Consider the following 20,210-nt stretch of genomic DNA (forward strand, 5'->3'; position numbering starts at 1 on the left):
GATTTCAGTCTTATACCACAAACTGGATTTATGATTTTCCAGGCTGCCATCCATGAGTTCAATACCCATGTCTAAATTGTTCTGAGGGTCTAAATTTAAATCCAGCAGCTAACCACTGATTTATTAATTTGTAAATATTTCAAACTTGAGTTACCTATTGGATTGGTTACTCCCCCAAATTTTCCAGAGAGTACCCTCACTTTAAAAAAAAAAAAAAAAAAAAAAGGTTAGTGGGTGCTACAAAGAAGGACTGAGTGTCTTTTTCTATTACTACTATTTCTATTTGCCATAGTTAATCCATGAAAGTATCACCTTAGAGGCATACAGTTTCTGCACTGTGAATTTTGGTTCTGCTGTTTAACTGAATAATATGTCAGGGAATGCTGATAAGAATAATAACTGAAAAATCTTATTGTTAAATAATGCTGAAACATTAGGAAATAAAAAAATAAGAGACATGAGAAATTAAAAGTACGTAGTGTATCTTACTGATCAATTTTTTTTTAAAACACAAGAAAAGAGATTTGTTTGAATTTCCATTATGCCTCTTTACTACTTTATTCTGTTTAAACTTTTACTTACTTTTCTGTTAGTTTAAAAACTTGATTTATGTTATTTTATTAAATAGAATGGAAGTTCCTTCTCCTGAGAGAGTAAGGAAAGGGAGAAAGTAAACATAAGAGAGTTATTATTACTCTTTTCACTGTTGAAGAATAACTTAAATATATTATTGTGAGATACTAAAATGAAAAAAGAAGGAATAGCTGTAATGAGATTAGAAAAAGCGTGAGGAAGTGGAATGTCATAACAATGTTTTATGACATTTTCCTAATTTCTCCCCCGCCCTACTCTCTCTCACTCTCAGGCTAAGTTTGATAAGTGTCTGCTTGAAAGATTTTGAAGTGTGCTAAAGGCACATCTCTGGGTTGTTTTGTTTTCTAATCTAAAGAAAACTAAAGTTAATCTAAAGTTAAGGGTTTATACTAAAGACAAGAGATTCAGTTGAAAGTTGATCTGACACACTTAATGTAGGTTCAAAACAATCTAGACTATTATTGAATTAAGATTATGTTTTTAAATTAAGATTCCTAGAAGCTTGACAGAGGCTACCCTTTATTTTGTTTTGTTTTGATGTTAATCCCCACCATGATATATGGTCTCTTGTGATGTTTGCTAAAGTAGCAGAAATACAACCTGAATGGAAATTAGTGATTTGTAGATGAGTTCAATTTTAGCATTCTTACTTTTACCTTTAATTTGGACAATTTTAATAGATTGTTGAATTTTGAATGATGTTTTGAGAATTTAAAAATGTTTTGAATTGTCTCCATATTTAAGCAGTTGTAGATGGTTCCATTGGCTGTGACAGTTCTCAGGTGATACTCCCTGAAACAAAAGAAAATATCTGTTTACTGATACCAAATTATTAAGGATTGGCTAATAGGACTGAGCGGTATCGAGACCAGTGGCAAGAGGTGATGACCCAATGATGGGTAAGACTCTCCAATAGCAAAAAAGGGGGGCAACCTAAGGCAGGGCATCACCGCTCTGGAAACCTGCCCAAGAAGGTTTGATATGGGTTTAAGGAAGTGGATGAATGCTCTTAGGTCAGAAGCATCAAAAGGGAGGTCTAGAAGAGACCTGCCCGAAAATTGTGAGTTCCAGTCAACCCGACTGCATTATAATAACTGCTTTACTAAAACAACTTATCAGTGTTAAATACCAAGCATTCTGTCACTGTGCCATCAGGGGATCATACCCTGTGTAGAAGATTATTTATAGATTGGTTTTAGGGGTAAAGTTTTGAGAACCATTGCAGACAAAGGAGTGTCTGACTTATTGAAGAAGTATGAAACAAATCTGGGAATGCTTGTGTGATGGTAAGATTGGAAGATGATTTATTACTTTTAATTATGCTTTTATTGAACTATTGAACATTACTTTTAATAGTAATGAAGAATGGAAAAAAGAAGAAAACTTGGTGGTGACTAAAGATTAAGATTGCTTGTCTTGTTTGTTTATAACAATCTAAATGGAATCGTTGAAGAAATGGAGTGCATGGTTGCTAAAATTGGTATAATGATTTAAACAACAATTCTTCTGAGAGGAATAATATTCTGTTGTGTGTTACCATTGATCAAATCATTCTTCATCCAAGCAACAACGAAGCAGATGACACTGATCAATGTGAATGGTCCAATGCGATACAATGTAAATTACCCTGGATGGACAGAAAGACCAAATTGGGAGGAAATTGACTCCTCCAATGAAGATATGTATGAGGAGATGAATGATATGTTACATATTTAATCATTCTTTTATTGATTTAATACTCTGATTTACTCTGATGCAGTCTGAAACTATGGAAAACAGCTTAGCTTGCAGTTTCTCTCTGTGTAAGGCCTTTCTGTGTCAAGGGAAAATTAGTTGATGTGATACAGACAGTAAGAGACCTTGGGAAACAGGAGGAGATGGGATGTATGTGATAAGCGAATGAGTAGGGAGTTTTAAGATAATGAACACCTGTGGCAGTTTACCTCCTCTAGGGAGAATTATAACCTTTCTGTGAATGACCCTTTCTGTGTATGACCCAGAAAAAATTGTGTATTGATACTAAAGGGATGATCTAATGTTTTTAATTAGAACAAAGCCAGGCTCTACCTGGTACCTGCCTGAAGGAGGCAGATGACCCATGTGTTAATTAGTGCTAGAAATGAGATGAAACTAATGTATGTGGGCGTGCACATATTTCCCTTCTTGCAAGAATGCGTGTATCCAATGACTGTATTAAGGAAAATCATTTAATATACTAATCAAATTAATGCAGAAAGTAATGATTGTTAGTTAATATAAAATATGTGAAAATAAGGTGATTACAGTGTGCTTTATGCATATAAAATGAAATAGTCATGCTGTTGCCATCATCGAAGCAAGTTGGGTCAGGATGACCAGCTGAAAGAGAGAAGGTGGAACAGAAACTGTATAAATGTGTAACAGCCAGCAGAGATGTAAATGGTATATGGCGATCACATGAAGGACACATGACTGCTCCAACAGCACTCCTTACTATTCTAATTTCAGATGTGCATGGTTTTAACCATTGCGCAAGGAGGGAGGTGATTAGAAAAATAAAACAACGAGGATATTAGTCCCCCAAAATTGTACAATAAAAGAAGCAACATTTGCAAAAGACACAAAGACCCATGATGCTTTAATACAACTGGGGAAGGATGCATTTTAAATTCTGAAAACCAAACTCTAGTTTTTCCTAAGATAAGAACATTTGAGGACCAAACAGTAGCCATAGCAGACTACTTTTGAATATGTGGAGGAAGATGATTGCGGGCTACATTACCCAAAGGTGTACCAGAGTAAGACTCGTGCAAGAAATAACTGTCAGAGTTTTTTGCTTTAATGTTTTATTTTGGCCACTAGAGGCCCTCACTGTATTTCTTTTCAGTTTCCCGCCATTTTATCATGTGCCATTGTTTTCACCTGTGCCTCGTTCTGGACTGTGTATTTAAGTTGTTCACTTCCTTTGTTTCTTTGCTTGGTTATTGATGTTCCTAGCCAGTTACTGCTGTAAGTTTGCTCTAGTTCCAAGTACTAAACTTTGTAAGCCTTTTGGTTTGTTCTTTCCCCGTGTTTATTTTTTTGCTGTTTTTCATATCTTTTTCCTGAGTTTTTTGGAGATTATTTTTCCTCCTTTCAGATCATTTTCTGGACTAAAGATTTTTCTGTTTTTTGTGATTGTCAGTAAGAAATTGCTTTTGTACTCTTTTTGCTATTTTTGTTAATGAACTTCTGAGTTCTTTTAAGAGTGCTTCTGACTGTTGGGTTTAACTCCCTTCTGTGGCTCAGTGGTAGAAATTAAGACTCTTGCGCCAGAGACCCAAGTTTGATTCCTGGCTCTGACAGAATAACCAAGCCACACTATGAACCCAGAGATGCCTAACGCTCAAGAACTCCTGGCCACAATTGTTCAGCAGGAGTCCACAATCCAATGCCATGAGTCAGCACTAGTCCAGCAGGAGACTGTGATGGTTAAACACTCACAAGTGCTGTTGGATCTCATGATTTCTCTTCATCAGATCCTGGACTGGCTGCTCTCTACTTCAGCTACTGCTTCTCCTGCTGCCTTGGTACCCCTTCTGGATTCTCAAGTACTCTCTCCCCTGATTGAACCTCACCTACCTCCACCACAACATTTCTCAGGTGATCCCAGTGCATGTGATGGGTTCCTGACTCAATGCTCTCTCACATTTGAATTACAACCATCTTCCTTCCCCTCAGATCGGGCCAAGATCGCATATGTTATTACCCTCCTTTATGGCAAGGCTCTTTCTTGGGCAACAGCGGTCTGGAAGGCACAGGCACCCTTCTGTTCCAGTTATTCTGTGTTTGAAAAGGAGTTCAAGCAAGTCTTTGACCACCCCCTCAGTGGCCGGCAAGCCTCTAAGAGACTTCTCACCCTCCAACAAGGTAATGGCAGCGCGGCTGAATATGCCATACAGTTTCGGACAGTTGCAGCAGGGAGCGGCTGGAACGACGAGGCCCTCATGGTGTGCTTTCTGAATGGTCTGTCTGAGGCAATCAAGGATGATATGGCTACCAGAGAACCTGCTCGTGATCTCGAGACCCTCATGGATCAAGCAATCCGGCTGGATAATCGCCTGAGGGAGAGAAGCCTGAACCGGCCATCTGTTTCCACATAGTCTGCCAGTCCAGCACTTGCTCCAATGCTACCAGTGCCCCACGAGTCCTCGGAACCCATGCAATTGGGAAGGACTAGGCTTTCCCCATCAAAACGAGACCCTCGCATGAGAGAGCGCTGTTGTCTATATTGTGGAGTGTATGGTCATTTTCGCTCTGCCTGCCCCAAGCTTTCGGGAAACGCCCAGTCCCTTACAGGCAGGGAAGGACTGTAACGGGAGTTACACGCACAGCTTCACCTTCCAACTCTGGATTGTTCCTTCCCATCACACTCACTTGGGGAGATAAAAAACACCAACTCCGGGCATTGATTGATTCTGGTGCTGCCGGGAATTTCATGGATATTTCCCTTGCCAAGAGTCTCCAGATTCCTATTAATTCCCTTCCTGCCCCCCTAACTGTGACAGCCTTGGATGGAAGACCGTTAGCTCCAGGGAAAATAACCCACCTCGCCTCTCTCCTTGGTCTCGTCACTTACCAGCACCAGGAGAGAATGTGCTTTCACCTTATACAGACTCCAGAGTTTCCTATTATCCTTGGTCACCCCTGGCTCCTCCAGCATAACCCACACTTTGACTGGTCCACTGGCGCTGTTCTCAGTTGGGGTCCCACCTGTCAGACTACGTGCTTGGTCCAGAATTTCCCTGATCTTGTTCTTGAGTCCCAAGAAACCCTAGATCTGTCTCAAGTCCCTGCTCAGTACCACCACCTCAAGGCAGTGTTCAGCAAAAGGAAGGCCACCTCCTTACCTCCTCATCGCCCCTATGATTGCACCATTGAGCTGCTCCCAGGAACCTGCCCCCCCAGAGGTCGTATATTCTCTTTGTCTCCCCCCGAACGAACTGCTATGGACAAATACATTAACGAATCCCTTGCGGCAGGTATCATCCAACCATCCACTTCCCCTGCTGGAGCTGGATTCTTTTTCATTGGGAAGAAGGATGGCGGACTCCGGCCATGTATTGATTACAGGGGCCTTAATAAGATCACTGTTCGAAACCGCTATCCCTTGCCATTAATGACCACTGCTTTCGAAATTCTGCAAGAAGGCTCCATCTTCACTAAGCTTGACTTGCGCAATGCCTACCATCTCGTGCGCATTAGGCAAGGAGATGAATGGAAGACCGCCTTCAACACACCCACTGGGCACTATGAATATTTGGTTATGCCCTTCGATCTCACCAATGCTCCTGCAGTATTTCAGGCTCTCATTAATGATGTTCTCAGAGACATGCTCAACCAATTTGTGTTTGTCTACTTGGACGATATCCTCATCTTCTCAAGTTCCCTCCAAGAACATGTAAAACACGTCAGTAAGGTTCTCAGATGTCTTCTTGATAACCATCTTTATGTCAAACCTGAGAAATGCGAGTTCCATGTGACCAAAGTTCAGTTCCTGGGGTTCATTATCAAGCCTGGCCAGATACAAATGGACCCTCAAAAGGTTCAAGCAGTTGTGGATTGGCCCTCCCCCTCGTCAGTAAAGGAAGTACAGCGTTTCCTTGGTTTCGCCAATTTTTATCGCAAGTTCATCCGGAACTTCAGTACTGTGGCGGCTCCTTTATCTGCCCTCACCAAGGGGAACACAACCAGCTTTAATTGGGGACATGAAGCAGTGTTGGCCTTCAGCAAACTCAAAAGCCATTTTACCTCTGCACCTATTCTCATTCTCCATAACCCAGATAAACCGTTCATCGTGGAGGTCGATGCTTCAGACGTAGGGGTTGGAGCTGTGCCGTCCCAAAGAGGGGAGGACAAGTTGCATCCATGTGCATTCCTTTCCCACCGCCTTACACCGACTGAGACGAACTATCATGTTGGGGATCGAGAGTTACTGGCAGTTAAGCTAGAGCTTGAAGAGTGGAGGCATTGGCATGAGGGGGCCAAACACCCATTCCAAGTATTCACAGACCACAAAAATCTGGACTACATTCAGCAGGCAAAGCGACTCAACCCCCGCCAGGCACGTTGGTCCTTATTCTTCAACCGTTTCCAGTTCATCTTATCCTACCGCCCCGGCTCTAAAAACCTAAAACCTGATGCTTTGTCCCGAGTATATGTAAACACTCCTCAGGAAGATTCTATTGCATCAATTATTCCCAGATCCAAGATAATAGCTCCTATCAGGTGGGATCTGGAATATACTGTAAAACAAGCCCAAGCCCGAGAACCTGACCCAGGAGGGGGGCCAACCCACTGCCTGTTTGTCCCTAAAGCTGTCCGCTCCCAGATCCTCCAGTGGGGACACTCCTCTCATCTCACTTGTCATCCTGGTACCTCTCGCACTCTTGAGTTCCTCCAAAGACGATTTTGGTGGCCAACTATCAAGGAGGATGTGACAACATTTGTAAACGCATGTCCCACGTGCAACCAAAATAAGGTCCCTCACCGCTCTCCACAGGGGCTATTGCATCCTCTCTCCATACCTCATAGACCTTGGTCTCATCTTTCTATGGATTTTATCACTGGACTTCCGCTATCACGAGGCAACACCACTATCATGGTCATAGCTGACAGATTCTCCAAGGCTGCCCGATTCATTCCTCTGCCCAAAATACCCACCACTAAAGAAACTGCTGAATTGGTTATAAACCACGTCTTCCGAGTCTTTGGCATCCCACAAGACATTGTCTCTGATCGAGGACCCCAATTTTCCTCCCGATTCTGGCGGGCATTTTGTCAATCTCTGGGGGCTACAGTGAGTCTATCTTCTGGGTTCCACCTGGAGTCCAATGGGCAAACGGAGAGGCTTAACCAGGATCTTGAGACTACACTGAGGTGTATGGCAGCTAACAACCCATCCTCTTGGTCTTCCTTCGTCATGTGGGCAGAATATGCTCACAATACCCTTCGCTCCTCAGCTACAGGCATGTCCCCTTTCGAGTGCCAGTTGGGATACACCCCTCCTCTATTCCCTGAGCAAGAAGTGGAGGTTGCAGTTCCCTCTGCTCAACAGTTCGTTAAACGTTGCCGCCAGACATGGAAAAAGCCCGACTCAAGCTCTTGAAGGTCTCTCAGCAGTATCAGCACCAGGCCAATCGTAGACGCAGACCTGCCCCCACTCTGCGCCACGGCCAAAGAGTCTGGCTCTCCACCAAGAACATTCCCTTGCGGGTGGAATCCCGTAAACTTTCCCAGAGGTTCACTGGTCCCTTCAGGATTGCCAGGAAAGTAAACCCAGTTACTTACCGTTTATATTTGCCTAGGTCTTTGAAGATAAATCCCACTTTTCATGTCTCACTGTTAAAACCTGTTTTGTCTTCTCCTTTTTTGCGACAGATAAACCTCCCCCTCCTCGTATCATTGGTGGCCAGCCAGCCTACACAGTCCACAGAATACTGGATGCCCATCGAGTACATGGGTCCCGGCAGTATCTTGTGGATTGGGAAGGATATGGCCCTGAGGAGCACTCCTGGGTCCCTGCCAAGGACATCTTGGACCCCAAACTAATTCAAGAATTTCATGCTCACAAGTCCAGTCGTCCAGGAGGGAACGTCAGGAGCCGTTCCTAGAGGGAGGGGTCCTGTCAGAGTTTTCTGCTTTGTTTTATTTTGCCACTAGAGGCCCTCACTGTATTTCTTTTCAGTTTCCCGCCATTTTATCATGTGTCATTGTTTTCACCTGTGCCTCATTCTGGACTGTGTATTTAAGTTGTTCACTTCCTTTTGTTTCTTTGCTTGGTTATTGATGTTCCTAGCCAGTTACTGCCGTAAGTTTGCTCTAGTTCCAAGTACTAAACTTTGTAAGCCTTTTGGTTTGTTCTTTCCCCGTGTTTATTTTTTTGCTGTTTTTCATATCTTTTTCCTGAGTTTTTTGGAGATTATTTTTCCTCCTTTCAGATCCTTTTCTGGACTAAAGATTTTTCTGTTTTTTGTGATTGTCAGTAAGAAATTGCTTTTGTACTCTTTTTGCTATTTTTGTTAATGAACTTCTGAGTTCTTTTAAGAGCGCTTCTGACTATTGGGTTCAACTCCCTTCTGTGGCTCAGTGGTAGAAATTAAGACTCTTGCGCCAGAGACCCAAGTTTGATTCCTGGCTCTGACAATAACTGTGTTAACATGGGACCCAAAAGAATATGAAACCCAGACTGAATCTAGAGAAACTGTTCAGAACAAACATAAAGACAGCATACCAGCCAGACCCTAATGTATACATAGATACAATTTGTCAACCAAGAGGAATACCTTATAAATTTAAAGCTAGAGATGAAGTAAAATCAGGCCTTGAGTCTATATTTGAATGAATACCAGTTAATAAGAATACAGAATGGATAATTAATGGATTAATTACATTTACTACAATCAGCAAAGATTCATTAATTACATTGATGATGCATTGAAGGCCTTAGGAGAACAACTAGAACCTACAAGTAAAATGGCATGGTTAGAAATTGGTTTGACAAACTATTCGGATCCTGGAAAGAATGGCTTACTAAAGTGGGAGTAATAATAGCCATAGCTGGTGTTATTTTTGTGTTGTTGTTTTGTTGTGTTGTGCCTCTTCTCAGATCAATGCTGGCCAGTGCTGCAGCCAAACAGATGATCAATGTGTCTGTAAAGCCATCTGAAATTGACATTGGGACCACTGCTGTGTTTCGTTGATGTCTGTTCTAATGAATTCGACACAGCTTAAGAGCAATTTTAACAGTTTCACAGGGTAACATCTGGTGTCCCATGTTAACGTGGGACATTGGTTTGAATTGGAACTGGTGATAAAACTTGTCGGAGCAGTAAATCCCAAGTGGAATTATTTTATAAAGGGGTGGGGACCCCCCATAAGACTGGAATCAATTGGAGCACTGATTCTAATCACAAAAAAGTTGCATTAACTTTTAGATACAGTTGGTACAGAGCTGGACAAATTCTAGTTAAATCATGGAAGTATACAAGAGTGGTAGGGAAGGGGAGCCTTTTATTTTTGACTCTTTATTTTCAATTTTCTATTGTTTTTGGATAGCAAGGGAGTCAGCATACTCACTGTATTTTCTTTTATAAAAACAAAATTAGGTAGTACTTTAGATTGGATAGAGTAGGCAGGAAGATAGAGGGTGTTATGTTGGGGGATTACCCGGTGGAACCACTCCCATTGGGGTCCCCAAATCACCCCCAGCGCTAACCGTCGTGGCCTCGTATCCATAGGTAGAAGAACCGGGGTGGGGAGCGGTTGGAGTGGCTTTCCCCCTTTTGAAGAAGGAAAGCCGCGTCCGCAATGTTGCCATGGTCATGCTCTCGCAGTGAGAGCATGAGCCATCCACGAACGCTGTCTGAGCGCGGCTGCGGCCTATACAGGTGAGACAGCAATTGTGGCTGTCAGAGGCGGAGAGTTAACGACCGCAACCAGGAACTATACACAGACGGAAAGCCATCTTTAAAAAGACGCTCTCCGTCAGGGCCCACTCTTTTACAGGAAAATACTCTTTTAGAATATACTCTCTTTTAGCTGTCGAAGCGCCCAGGGGTGTTCTCTGCACTTAATGATGTCATCGTTTTCACAAATTTGTGTTTTTGTATGTTTACACGGAGACGATAACGGCATAGTTTTCAAAAACTTACACTTTGAAACCCGTTTTTAGTTGAAAATGTTGTTGTGTAAATGGCCGCTAAAGTGTAGAGTAGTTCAGTGGTCGAGGAAATAAACACAGTCCGAAAATATCAACCGGTTTCCCCGGAAGGAATCATTTTGAGTCGATTCTCGATTCCCAGTGCCTCAGAATCAAGGAATCAGTTCTTTCTGGAATCAATTCTCAGCCTTACGAATCACAGTTGCCTCCGCGTCTGAGACCGTCAATCCGTGCATCTTATCATAGGGCTTGTTGAGCGTGTTACCGCAGAGACGTAGCGCGTGTGGAGGCTTCACGCCATCCACCGCGGCATCCACACACAACTCACCACGTGCGAACCACATTATAGCGACACGAGGAGGTTACCCCATGTGACCCTACCCTCCCTAGCAACTTGGCCAATTTGGTTGCTTAGGAGACCTGGCTGGAGTCACTCAGCACACCCTGGATTCGAACTTGCGAACTCCAGGGGTGGTAGTCAGCATCTTTACTCGATGAGCAACCCAGGCCCACGTTGATACACACTTTAATTGTTGTTAACCTTCCCTGATTAAACAGAGGATAAAAGCAAAATGATTCAGTGAAATCAATAAGTGCAGCACAGTGCTCAGTCAGTAAATGCACAGTTAAACAGATGTGTTTTCAGTCTGGATTTAAATGTGGCTACAGCTGGGGCACATCTGACCTCTTCTGGAAGCTGGTTCCAGCTGTGGGTGGCATAATAGCTAAACGCTGTCTCACCTTGTTTTGAGTGAACCCTCTGTATGTCTAACTGACTTGATCCTAATGATCTGAGAGGTCTGTTAGGTTTATATTCAACAAGCAAACCTAAAATGTGTTTAGGTCCTAGGCTATTGAGCGATTTATAAACAAGTAATAGTACTTTAAAATCAATTCTAAATGTAACTGGAAGCCAGTGTAAAGTCCTGAGGACTGGAGTAATATGCTCATATTTTTTGGTTCGGGTGAGAATCCTGGAAGTGGCATTCTGAATGAGCTGCAGATGTCTAATGATCTTTTTGGGAAGGCCGGTTAGGAGTCCATTGCAGTAGTCGACCCTACTGGCGAGGTATAATAATTTTTTATTGGGTCGTAAGGTTGAATGAAAACCTTCCATGCCTCACAGATTGCAGATAATAGAGTGTGTATGAAGGTAAATTAGTAGCAAAACTTAAGAGCTTGCACATTTGGATTTGAGAACTTGTACAATAAACATGTTTACTCATAAGTTGAAATTTACCCTCACAGCACCGATGTGAAAACTTGTCAAATAAAAATTTGAAGTTAAATGTTGCAATCTGCACTCACAGACAATCAAATCAAAGCTTGTGTTTTGAATTCACAATTGCAGACAATTAGCCACAAATGTCTAAAATGACATTCACATAAATACAACTACAGATACAAACTTGTATTACAAGTTACGCCTTGACTTTTTCAACAACTTTTCTGAAAAAACTGTAGCAGAACTCACTTGTGCACTTGTAAATTCCTGATGAGAGAGAGTAAGACCAGTGTTCGGCGGGGGAGGGGTCAATGAAGTCATTTTATTGGTTGATGCCTAGCCAATGAATTCCACCGGTGTGGATTGTGCTAACTGGGTATGTGAATAATTTCACTTGCCTTTTCAGCAGATTCATTCAATGTGAATTGCCAAGGAGCAAAGAAAAGAAATTTTTCACATTATAAAAACAATGCTGGTATCATTATTAACCTGCTGTGTTTCGTTGATGTCTGTTCTAATGAATTCTACACAGCTTAAGAGCAATTTTAACAGTTTCACAGGGTAACATCTGGTGTCCCATGTTAACGTGGGACATTGGTTTGAATTGGAACTGGTGATAAAACTTGTCGGAGCAGTAAATCCCAAGTGGAATTATTTTATAAAGGGGTGGGGACCCCCCATAAGACTGGAATCAATTGGAGCACTGATTCTAATCACAAAAAAGTTGCATTAATTGCCTATGCACTGATCACAGTGGGAGCACAGAATGTCATCCACTTCATATGCAGCACAATCAATAGGATTCTTTGCTTCTGTAATTTATCGTGAAAGCATGTGCTTGTTGCCATTAGTGAATGTGCAACAAACTGAAATGATCTGGAAAAGCTATTATTTAAACACCACCCCTAATCACAGCAGGCACAGATGGGAATTACACATGGCAGCACTTAATATCATGCCTGTTCATGCACATAACCTCAGTAAGATCAGCGTAATGAGCAAATACTCACAAGCACCTTTATTATAATGAAAACACTACATTTATGTGCTTGCTTTGTCTAACTCTCTTCAGTAAACAAATATGTAATATAACATTTTGCACTATTTTTCAGGTTTTTGGAGCAAGTAAAACCTTAGACAATTTGCTTTTAGACCATTTTTTGGACTGTATGCAATGAATTAGAAAAATGGAAATACGGACTTACGTTCTTTTGTGCATTAACTGCATCCTTGTTGACTCTCGGGCATATTTCTAGTGACTCGCTCCTTTTATACTCATGGAAAATTTGGTTCTTGTCAGGATTTAGATGTACACTCCGTTAAATTATAGAGAATGTAAGTATTATTAATCATGTTGATTAAGTGACACACAAGTCATTGTTAATATTAACAGAAATTGTATTGGCCTTCCAGGTTAGGCTGGAGGGATTGGTTGAAGTTGAACACAAATCTCATAAATTTTTGGTTCATAAAACAGCTACAGTGGTAATTGTCAGGGACATAATTTGATGTTCCACAGTTTGGATATGACCTTTATTACCACATGCTGGTGGAATCGGCAAACTGCAAATGCGGGAACTGAGTTTAGACTTTGCGCTGAAAAAAGACCCGCTTCTCAAACGTCTTAGCTCAACGAATATCAAGAAAATAGGAAATTGTGCTTCGCACCACTTCATTAACCTACAATACACCCAAAGTTTGCATGCATACACTCACAGATAGCACAAACACTCCCACCCACGGCCACTTGCACTTTGTGCTGGCACGAAAATTGACGTAGCACACAGTGATTGCGCATAGTACTTCGCTTAGCGCGGCCACGAAAATAGAGCCCATTACATTTTGTATACAAAAATTATTTAGATGGATGCATTTGAATTTCAAGTGAAACCTTATGTATTGGAAAAGTGTAAGAGCTGGATCATAAATGCCTTAAAAATTAACAAACTGCCTCCACTGTAGGTTATAATGTTGTGCAAAATGTAAAACTAATATGATATAAATAAGAGGAATGCTGTATATTGCACTTACTACTTAGTAGTGCTGGGAATTTCCTCCTTATAGACTTTCCATGGTTCCTTTCGTCGCTTCATTACTTCCATACCTAAAACAGTAATAGATACACTATAGTAGACCCTAGAAGTGATGTGGTTTTTAGTCTCTTTAAACAAAGTTTTTATAAAAAAAATATTTAAACAAAATATTAATTATAAAAATAATTAACAATTCTTTTAAAATATTTTCCATCTCAATTGTACCTTTAGTGTGTTTACTTTTGTGTGGTTTCCAGTGCTTCAATAGTGAGACAGGAATGCCCAAGTTTCAAATTAATCATCCATAATTCACTAAGGCATTAAGATTTGTTTTTTCATTTTGACATGCATCAAGATAATAAGAATATTTCCCCACCAAATTCTCATTACCATAATGTGTCCGGACATTTGACTTTTTTTATGATTCCCATTATTTCAAAGGTGTGTCAATAAAAAAATAAAAAATATTTAAATGAGCATAAATCAAAGGTAGAACAACAAATACTACCAATGTGTATAAATACTATATAATTCAAATAATATATTACTTTTTTGTTTTGTTTTTCCACATTATGACAATGAGAAGTTGGGGGAGAATTTTTTAATTGCCATGAAAAATGTCACAATGCAAAAAATCAAAAAAAAAAAACAACAACTTTATTGTCCTAAAATATGCTTAATTTTCATTGTGCAAAATATAATTTCTTTCTTTTGATCTTTTGGTTTTGGGGCTAAAAAATTACCCAGAAAATTTCTTGATCAGTTTCATGAGATTCACCTTCCTGAAAACACATGTGGATGTTTGTAGATGAGGGCATATTTATTACAATAATCTTTGAATGAGCCATTCATTTTTCTTTTTTATTATTATTTATTTATTTTTATTTTTTATTTTTTTGGATTACTAAATTCCTTTTGCTTAAAATATGTGGACTGCTTAAGATATGTTCTAATGTATATCTCTTTAAATAGCGCTCATCATATCTAAAGAAATGGCATATCAAATATCTGTTTGGGTGACTTACATGTTGTCGTGTCTTAAAGGGATAGTTCACCCAAAAATTAAAATTCTCTCATCATTTTCTTACCCTCATGCCATCCCAGATGTGTATGACTTTCTTTCTTCTGCTGAACACAAATGAAGATTTTTAGAAGAATATTTCAGCTCTGTAGGTCCATACAATGCAAGTAAATGGTGATCAGACCTTTGAAGGTCTAAAAAGCACATAAAGGCAGCATAAAGGTAATCTATACGACTCCACTGGTTAAATCCATGTCTTCTGAAGTGATATGATAAGTGTGGGTGAGAAACATCAATGTTTAAGTCAATTTTAACTGTAAATCTACACTTTCACTTCCACATTATGGTGTGGAAGTGACTTTCATTTTCCCATTCAGCTACCTGTTGGTCAGGGCTGGTCAAATCTAGAGGTTTATAGTAAAAAAAATATTGATCTGTTTCTCACCCTCACATATTATATCGCTTCTGAAGATATGGATTAAAACACTGGAGTTATATGGATTACTTTTATGCTGCATTTATGCGCTTTTTGGACCATTAAAGTTCTGGTTGACATTCATTAGCATTGTATGGACCTACAGAGCTGAGATATTCTTCTAAAAATCTTAGTTTGTGTTCTGCAGAAGAAAGAAAGTCAAACACATCTGAAAAGGTATGAGGGTGAGTAAATGATGAGAGAATTTTCATTTTTGTGTGAACTATTACTTTAATGTCTATACTGCTTACAGGTGTCAACCAGCTCCTAAATGGGCTTTGCTCTAACACCACAGTGAAAGTGTTGGACCTGAAGGTAAAGATTATCATTACGTATGTTAATATTTTAATTAACAGTATAATCTATTTAAAATAGATTTTTTTTATCTGTTATCTGTTAGATGATATATAACATTATAGAATAAAATATATATTAAAATATACTCTATTATGTAATACAGGTCTGTCTCTTGGTTTAAAATATATTCTCAGTAGTTCTTACTGAGTTTTTTATTTTATTGTTTTATTTTTAAATATCATTTCTCTTAAGGGAAATAACAAGAGAGGGACAGGAACTGAGGCTTTGGGGCAGATAATAGTGAGGAACAAAGTGCTGCGCAGGTGAGTGATTTAGCATTACGTTCCTATCTATAATTGTTTAATTTGTTGTAAACATTGTCACTGTCTTAATAAATGAATAACTGTCTTAATAATTGCATCACCCTATTTGTATGTTTCTTTGCCATCTGAATATCACCTAATTAATAAATCAACATGAAATGCGTTTGCAACCCATTGTATTTCTGAGTAAAACAAACTATTCAATGAAAAACAATCTAGAGAGGGAATCATGACAGTGGACATTACATATTAAAATGGAGCCAGTTGGTTGGAGGGGAAGGGTTGAAACTGTAAGGGGCATTTGTCGTTAGGGGGGCATTTCAGAGAAGGAGCAAGTTAATACATTATGATAAAAGATTAAGGTGACACATTTTTTTTATTTGGAATAAGGTGCACCCATGAGTCGTGCAAAATAAGACCAGGAATGTGCATTAAAAAAGTAAATATTGTCTAGCATTTGATTTCATTTTGATTTTAATCTGACTAGTAATCTCAATAACCACATCATATAAAAATGTCTTCTGAATACTAATGATTTATATTAGTCTGAAATGGTTTATATTGTACATTTGCCACCACCAATTTAATTGCCCATTTTTTAAGATTAAGGGCTATTGGAAACTATTAAGACTTAAAAATTCTGTTTTATTTGGAGGCTTGTGCTGGAATGGAATGCTCTGGGAATGTGGGAGGAAAGATTTGCCATATTTTGTGAAGGTCTGGCCTCCAACATCTGTCTCGCCCAGCTTGACCTCCGCAATAACCAAATTAACCACCAGGGGGCAGCAGAGCTCTGTGTTGCTCTAAAGAGGAACACAAGTCTTCAAGAGCTGGATGAGTTTTGCAACAACTGTTCAGGGCTAGGAAAGAAATTCCACCCTCACTGTTGTATGTGGACAAGAGTTGCGATGTTGTGCAAAGAACTGCTGTCCCAGTTATTTGAAGCTGATGTCATGTAAATGTTTGCAAAACACCAGTTGGTGTCCTTAGAACCTCAGTGTTTACACTGTGCTGTTGTAATTGCTAAATGTTTTAAATGTATATAGCAGTCTTTTGTCATTATTCACTTTTTCAGTCTTACACGTTGGTCTATCACTGTTACTTGTCCATATCTTTGAGCTAAAGGGATAGTTCACCCAAAAATTCTCTCGTCATTTACTCACCCTCATGCCATCCCAGGTGTGTTTGATTTTCTTTCATCAGCTGAACACAAACAAAGATTTTTAGAAGAACATCTCAGCTCTGTAGGTCCTTACAATGCAAGTGAATGGTGACCAGAACTTTGAAGCTCCAAAAAGCACATAAAGGCAGCATAAATGTAATCCATACGACTCCAGTGGTTAAATCCATATCTTCAGAAGTGATATGATAGGTGTGGGTGAGAAACAGATCACAGAACAGAAACAGACCATCACTGAGCTCCTGGCCAGAGAAGGGCAGCAAAAAATTTAGTTGGACACGCTCCACCGCAGGATAGAGGAGTCACAGCAGGTACTGGCTCAAACCGAGAGATGCACTCACTGTATACCGAATATTCTGAATAAATACAGTATTTGTGATGATTTTACTGGTAATTTAAACTTTAAAATTTTTAAACCAAATGTATTAAATGATATGCAGATTAAATAATGATGTTGATAAATTAATCGAATGTATAAATATTTGCTGAGAAAGCCACTCAAAAACAGTAGTTCAAAATATTATGATTAAATAATTATAAATAGTCATATTTAAATAATTATAAATATAATAGATATTATAAATTTCATCAGTCAGATAATTAAAATGCATTATTGTGGCAGACAAGTGATGAGAATTCATCAATCTGTCAAAGATAGATTTATTATAAGGGCTTTTCTCATGTATCAGACAGACGATGTTTGGGCATCTCACTTTAGTTGCCTCGTGTCATAAACACAGCGTTTTTAAGTTGCTGTGTCAAGCTAAATGCAGTTTTAAACTTAGAAAAACACATCTCTGTCTAGCTGTGTTTGAACACAAGAATTCTCTTATCTTGTGCTGTGTCGCTAGTTGCTAGTGTCAAGCAAGCCTGTGTGTGGTTTGTTCTGTATGTACAGCTGGAGTTTTGCTTACTACCCTCTGCTGAGAACAGGTGGTATTTTAAGCTTGTATTGCTCCAGTGGTAGGAAAATTCTTTATTACAGTCCAGGGACATTATTAATTGCGTAAATAATTTAATATAAGTAATTGCACTGAAATAATGTGTTAAATCGACAGCCCTAATTAAAATGTTTTAGTACAACTAATATGTACACTGTAAAAAAAAAATCCTGTTGTTTAAAAAAAAAAAAAAACACTAAAAAAACTGGCAGCTGTGGTTGTTTATGTAAAACAAATACAGTAAAAATATAAACAACTTTACAGAACAACCTATACATTTTATAGTTTAAAATTGTTGTTTTTATGGTATATTTTATGGTGCAGTACCGTCGTTTATGTTATTAAATTATTAAATATATTAAACTTAATATATTAACCTTCCGAAACTGTAAAAATCTGCTTTTCACTTTATAATGTATTGTTAATCACTGTATTAATTACAGAAGTTCATCAATAGTGGCTTTTCCAGGTGCATTGACCAATAAACATGTAGAGTCAGTGCTCAGTGTCACTCACACAAACACTAAACACCATCAGGGTAACACATGTGAAATTAAAATTATGCAATAAACATTAACTAAACTGCATCAAATATAACACAGAACACCCCAAAGTAAATAAATGTGTATTGTCTTTTTAAATATATATATATAAAGAAATTATGTATATTTTATGGTAACGACTCGTTAACAAAATAACCTTTTTTTACTGTAGCATTTTTACAGTCTTTTACCATTAACATTATGGAAATTATTTAGCTATTTATAACTATATAATAATATTTTACCTTCCTTGTGTTCATTTAGTGAAAAACTTTGATTGAAACCTTGATTTAACTAGATTTTTACTGTATTTTACTTATTGAATTAAACATTTTGAGTATACTTGGCCAAAATGGCTTTTTGGTTGAAGTGATGGTTCCCTTTTTAGCCATTTCAGAGCAAATACATTAATATCGAGATAAATATCAAATAGCGTCAAAATGCTGAATTTTTTTTAGCTATATCATCTTGTACTTATATTTAAAAAAGGTACTTATATTTAAATAAAGGTTTCAAACAGTTTTTTTCTTATTGAGTAATATTTTATGAATAATCATTGAAAATTTCAGCCTGCTTTAACTGATATTAGTCTGTGAATCTCCTGACCTCTTGCCATGTGTCTGAAACACAGGAACTTGCAGGGAAAGAGCAGGAGAAAGTAGCAGACGTGACTTCTCTCTGGAAAGAGAAATGAATGGTAAATTATTTGTGCTAACTTCTTGCACTATCAGTAATTATACAACTTGCTCATTTTACATAGTGAAGACTAGATGCAAAACGTTTTTGTTGTTGTTCCTTTCATGCCTGTTTGTGATGTAACCTGATGCATGTGTTGCAGGCTCAGTTGACTCAGTGTATGTGTGTTTGTGTTTTGGATCAGTTCTCAGTGCCACCCACAGAGAGGCCCTTCTGGACAAAGAGAGCGAGCATGCGCGAGGATGAGGCCCAGAGAGCCAGCTTCCTCCAGAATGCCATACTCACTTACGTCCAGGGCTCCCCTCTTGCAAACTTCAGCCCAAATAAGTGAACAAGTTTGTCATAGCCTTTCCATCAGTTCCATCAGGGCACTTATATGCTATGCACAGTAAATCTACTTCAAGTTTTTATTCAAATGTTTTTGTGTGAAATAGAGATGCTTAAGTGGACAGTTTTTATGGACTGGAAAACAAAGAACCCCCCAAAATGCTTCAACAAATAGATATTGATATGCATTCCTGTGTCTTTAAATTTATATACGTATTTTGGTTTGAAAATAAGTGAGTTTGCATTATCGAATAATCAGGTATCAAAACTATTTTTTATTTTTTTTATTTTTTTTTACTTCTTAATTGGGATATTTTACTGTTTCTATTAATATTGGAGCTCTTTCACATATCTGTCTTGTGAAAAATCATGATTGTGCCATACCGTCCATCAAAACTCTTATGTTGTGGCACTTGCAGATTATATATTGTAAAATGTTTACATTTTTTTCTACTTTTGGAATTTTTCCACATTTGTGATATGTTTGCTGTTTGCCTTAAATAAAATGTGTGGTTTTGAAGAAGCTCTGTGCAGTCTGTATATAATTGCTGTGGAATTAAATGGCATACTGATTTACCACTGTATATACTCTGCACAGTGTGCAAATTTATGCACTGTATTCATGGAATACCTCGATGACCCACTATATTAACCAAAATGTACAGTAAAAAAAGAGAAAAGGCTAAAAAAAAAAAAAAGAATATTGAACAGAATACTGCATCCCATTTTGCAATTAAAGGGATAGTTCACCCAAAAATGAAAATTCTCTCATCAATTACCCTCATGCCATCCCAGATGTGCATGACTTTCTTCAGCTGAACACACACAAAGATTTTTAGAAGAATATCTCAGCTCTGTTGGTCCATACAATGCAAGT

General features: G+C 38.7%; 1 long non-coding RNA gene across 1 annotated transcript; it reads left to right on the forward strand.

The window, feature by feature from the left end:
• Nucleotides 1-15,211: 15,211 nt before the first annotated feature.
• LOC127427435 (uncharacterized) lies at nt 15,212-19,886 on the forward strand. Its single transcript, XR_007894942.1, has 5 exons — nt 15,212-15,342; nt 15,577-15,647; nt 16,303-17,138; nt 18,942-19,007; nt 19,191-19,886. It is a non-coding gene; the product is annotated as an uncharacterized LOC127427435 (long non-coding RNA).
• The last annotated feature ends 324 nt before the right edge of the window (nt 19,887-20,210 follow it).

Source organism: Myxocyprinus asiaticus, chromosome 36, assembly GCF_019703515.2.
Source record: "Myxocyprinus asiaticus isolate MX2 ecotype Aquarium Trade chromosome 36, UBuf_Myxa_2, whole genome shotgun sequence".
Classification (NCBI taxonomy): domain Eukaryota; kingdom Metazoa; phylum Chordata; class Actinopteri; order Cypriniformes; family Catostomidae; genus Myxocyprinus; species Myxocyprinus asiaticus.